The 5,000-nt window shown below is 54.9% G+C and overlaps 1 protein-coding gene across 5 annotated transcripts in view; it reads right to left on the bottom strand.

Annotated features, from left to right (window-relative positions):
- LOC110519577 (protein EFR3 homolog B-like) overlaps nucleotides 1-5,000 on the bottom strand; it is a 46,841-nt gene that overhangs the window by 36,745 nt on the left and 5,096 nt on the right. The gene's annotated exons all lie outside the window — the stretch shown is intronic.

The raw sequence follows: 5,000 nt of genomic DNA on the forward strand, positions 1-5,000 counted from the left end.
ATCAATTTTACCAATTCGGCACATTTGGGCAAACTCCTGGCAGACTTGATGCAAAATATTGTGCAGTAATGTAATTCTTCACTGGATCAATCTGAAACTTTGCATACACACTGCTTCCATCTGGTGGCCAAAATCTACATTACACCTAGACTCCTATCTGAAAGTATGGCATTTCTTTTTCATTTCAAAGCTGGATTTTGTTTTTTTTTGGGGGGGGGGGGTTGTATTATCTTCATCCATACTTATTGTCTTATATTCTCCTAAGTTAATTTCACATTTCCACCAACTTCAAAGTGTTTCCTTTCAAATTGTATGAAGAATATGCATATCCTTGCTTCAGGTCCTGAGCTACAGGCAGTTTGATTTGCGTATGTCATTTTAGGCAAAAATTGAAAAAAAAGGGTACGATCCTTGAGAGGTTTTAAACAAACACATGTCTGTCATTGAACAACCCCATGAATTACATATATATCTACAGACTTACACATAGAACATTTTATAGGATCTCTATTGTCACGACTCCGACCGAAGGTGGCTCCCCTTCCCGTTCGGGTGGCGCTCGGCGGTCGTCGTCGCCGGCCTACTAGCTGCCACTGATTATTTCCTCCCCCTCCCTTATGTGTTCATTGAGTGCACCTGTTTTGAATTCTGTATAATTAGTGAGGCTTTATTTAGTCAGCCGGCCCGCCTGGTTCCTTGTGCGGGATTAATTATTGTGACCTTCTGTGTTGTGTAAACTTGTGTGCACGTCTGTGAGTTACGTGCTTTCCCATTTCGTGGGTCTTTTCTGGACCGTTTAAGTCCCCCTGTTTGGGGCGTTTGTTTTGTTTACGCCCTGTGTTTTCGTGGGGTTGGCTTATGTTCACCGTTGTGGTGCATTAAAATAGCACTCCCCTGAACTCTCTGCTTCCTGCGCCTGACTTCTCACCCACTACACTCAGAACGATACAGAATCCCGCACCCTGAGGAATGGAGTCAGCAGGAGCAACAGCCAATCCCCTCCCATCGATGGAGGAAAGGGTTCTACATCATACCACCGTTCTCCAGCGGATCGGAACGGCTATGGATCAAGTGATGGAGAGAATGGACCGATGGGAGAGAAGTGGTCTCCTCTCTCCACCTTCGGCTCCCCCCCCTCAGGACTCCCCATCTCCCGACTCCAGCACCCTCCGTCTTACGCTCCCGAGGGTCTATGATGGAGCGGCGGCGGGGTGCCAGGGGTTCTTACTCCAGCTGGAACTGTACCTAGCCACCGTCAGACCCACTCCCTCGGGAGCGGAGAGGGTGAGTGTCCTCATCTCCTGTCTCACGGGTCGTGCTCTGGAGTGGGCGAACGCAGTCTGGAATGGCCCAGACTCAGCGAAGGAGCACTACCCAGAGTTTTCCCGCCGCTTCCGCGCAGTGTTTGACCACCCTCCAGATGGCCGAGCAGCGGGAGAGCGACTATTCCATCTCCGGCAGGAGAAGAGGAGCGCCCAGGATTACGCGTTGGAGTTCCGGACCTTGGCAGCAGGATCTGGGTGGAACGACAGGGCTCTTATCGACCATTACCGGTGTAGTCTCCGGGAGGACGTCCGCAGGGAGCTAGCGTGTCGGGACACCGCTCTTTCCCTGGATGAGCTAATTGACATGTCCATCCGACTGGACAATCTGCTGGCTGCCCGCGGGCGTTCGGAGAGGGTCCTGTGTGTTCCACCACCCAGCACCGTCACTCCCGTTCCGATGGAGTTGGGAGGGACTGTGCCGAGGGGTACCGGAGGAGGAGGCTCCCTCTGCACCAGCTGTGGTCGGAGAGGACACACGGCCGATCGGTGCTGGGGGGGTCCGTCTGGGAGTCGAGATGGCAGGCGGAACATTTCTCGATCACCCCAGGTGAGTCAGCACCAAACTCACCCAGAACCCCCTGTTGGTCACATGTTTGTCTTGATTTTTTTCCTTAAATTTTTCCCCTCTTCCCAGCATAGGGCGCTAGTCGATTCAGGCGCAGCTGGGAACTTTATGGATCGCGGACTCGCTATTAAATTAGGTGTTCCGCTTGTGCCGATAGATTCTCCCTTTCCCGTGCACTCCCTAGATAGCCGGCCATTAGGGTCAGGGGTGGTCAGGGAGACCACGGTTCCACTGGACATGGTAACGCAGGGGAATCATAGGGAGCGTATCAGTCTCTACATTATTGATGCGCCTGCGTTTCCAGTGGTGCTAGGGATTCCCTGGCTGGCCCGGCACAATCCTAAAATTTCGTGGAGACAGGGGGTTCTCCAGGGGTGGTCAGAGGAGTGTTCTGGAAGGTGTCTGGGAGTTTCCATCGGTGCCACGTCGGTGGAGAGTCCAGACCAGGGTCCCACGGTGTGCATTCCCCCCGAGTATGCCGATTTGGCAATCGCTTTCAGTAAAAAGAAGGCGACTAAATTACCACCACATCGACCGGGAAGGGATTGTGCGATAGATCTCCAGGTAGACGCTGCGCTTCCCAAGAGTCACGTGTACCCATTATCCCAGGAGGAGACGTTGGCTATGGAGACATATATCACGGAGTCTCTGGGACAGGGGTACATTCGGTCCTCCATCTCACCCGTCTCCTCAAGTTTCTTTTTTGTGAGGAAAAAGGAGGGAGGTTTGCGTCCGTGTATTGATTATAGAGGTCTAAATGCCATCACGGTGGGATTCAGCTACCCACTACCTCTCATTGCTACGGCAGTGGAATCATTTCAGGGAGCGCAGTTCTTCACAAAATTGGATCTCAGGAGCGCGTATAGCCTGGTGCGTATTCGGAAGGGAGACGAGTGGAAAACCGCATTTAGTACCACATCGGGCCACTATGAGTACTGCGTCATGCCGTATGGGTTAAAGAATGCTCCAGCCGTTTTTCAATCCTTTGTAGACGATATTCTCAGGGACCTGCACAGGCAGGGAGTAGTTGTTTATATCGATGATACTCTGATCTACTCAGCCACTCACGCCGCGCATGTGTCTCTGGTACGCAGGGTGCTTGGTAGACTGCTGGAGCATGACCTATACGTCAAGGCTGAGAAGTGTGTGTTCTCCAAACGAGCCGTCTCCTTTCTGGGTTATCGCATTTCCACCTCGGGGGTGGAGATGGAGGGTGACCGCAGTAAGGCCGTGCGTAATTGGCCGACTCCGACCACGGTAAAAGAGGTGCAGCGGTTTTTGGGTTTTGCCAACTACTACCGGAGGTTTATCCGGGGTTTTGGCCAGGTAGCGGCTCCAATTACCTCACTGCTGAAGGGGGGTCCGGTGCGGTTGCGGTGGTCAGCAGAGGCGGACGGAGCTTTCAACAAGTTGAAGGCGCTGTTCACGGATGCACCCGTGTTGGCCCATCCGGACCCCTCTCTAGCATTCATAGTGGAGGTGGATGCGTCCGAGGCTGGGGTGGGTGCCGTGCTATCACAGCGCTCGGGTACGCCACCAAAACTCCGCCCCTGCGCTTTCTTCTCGAGGAAGCTCAGCCCAGCGGAGCGTAACTATGATGTGGGTGACCGGGAGTTGTTAGCGGTGGTCAGGGCTCTGAAGGTGTGGAGACACTGGCTTGAGGGGGCTAAGCACCCCTTTCTCATCTGGACCGACCACCAAAATCTGGAGTATATTCGGGCAGCTAGGAGACTGAACCCGCGTCAGGCAAGGTGGGCCATATTTTTTACCCGATTACGGTTCACTTTATCGTATAGACCGGGCTCCCAGAACGTGAAAGCGGATGCACTGTCCCGCCTTTACGACACAGAGGATAGGTCCACCGAACCTACTCCCATCCTTCCCACCTCAAAGCTGATAGCACCGGTGGTATGGGAGGTGGACTCGGACATCGAGCGGGCGTTACGGGCTGAACCCGCGCCTCCTCAGTGTCCGGCGGGGCAGAAGTACGTGCCGCTTGGTGTTCGGGACCAACTGATTCGGTGGGCTCACGTCCTACCCTCCTCGGGTCACCCTGGGGTGAGGAGGACAATAGGAAGCCTTCGGGGGAGGTATTGGTGGCCTACCTTGGCTAGGGACGTTAAGGTTTATGTCTCCTCCTGTTCAGTATGCGCCCAGAGTAAGGCTCCTAGGCACCTTCCTAGAGGGAAGTTACAACCCCTCCCCGTTCCACAACGGCCATGGTCACATCTATCCGTAGACTTCCTGACCGATCTTCCCCCGTCTCAGGGGAACACCACGGTTCTGGTGATTGTGGATCGGTTCTCTAAGTCCTGCCGTCTCCTCCCGTTGCCCGGTATCCCTACAGCCCTACAGACTGCGGAGGCATTATTCACCCACGTCTTCCGGCACTACGGGGTGCCGGAGGACATCGTTTCTGATCGGGGCCCCCAGTTCACGTCCCGAGTATGGAGGGCGTTCATGGAGCGTCTGGGGGTCTCGGTCAGCCTGACCTCCGGTTATCACCCCGAAAGTAATGGGCAGGTGGAGAGAGTAAACCAGGAGGTGGGTAGGTTTCTGCGGTCGTACTACCAGGACCGGCCAGGGGAGTGGGCGAGGTACATCCCCTGGGCCGAAATGGCCCAGAACTCACTACGCCACTCCTCTACTAATGTGTCCCCTTTTCAGTGTGTGTTGGGGTACCAGCCGGTCCTGGCACCGTGGCATCCGAGCCAGACCGAGGCTCCTGCGGTGGAGGAATGGGTGCAGCGCTCCAAAGAGACCTGGAGGGCCGTCCGGGAATCCCTTCAACAAGCTAGTGGACGGCAGAAAAGGAGTGCTGACCGCCACCGCAGTGAGGCCCCCGTGTTTGTACCGGGGGACAGGGTCTGGCTCTCGACCCGAAACCTGCCCCTCCGCTTGCCCTGCCGGAAGCTTGGGCCGCAGTGTGTAGGGCCTTTCAAAGTCCTGAGGAGAATAAACGAGGTGTGTTATCGATTACAACTCCCTTCCTATTATCGTATTAACCCCTCGTTTCATGTGTCTCTCCTCAGGCCGGTGGTAGCTGGTCCCCTACAGGACGGTGAGGTGCCGGAGGTCCCTCCTCCCCCTCTGGACATCGAGGGGTCCCC

The sequence above is a fragment of the Oncorhynchus mykiss genome, chromosome 19 (genome assembly GCF_013265735.2).
Source record: "Oncorhynchus mykiss isolate Arlee chromosome 19, USDA_OmykA_1.1, whole genome shotgun sequence".
In the NCBI taxonomy this organism is placed as follows: Eukaryota; Metazoa; Chordata; class Actinopteri; order Salmoniformes; family Salmonidae; genus Oncorhynchus; species Oncorhynchus mykiss.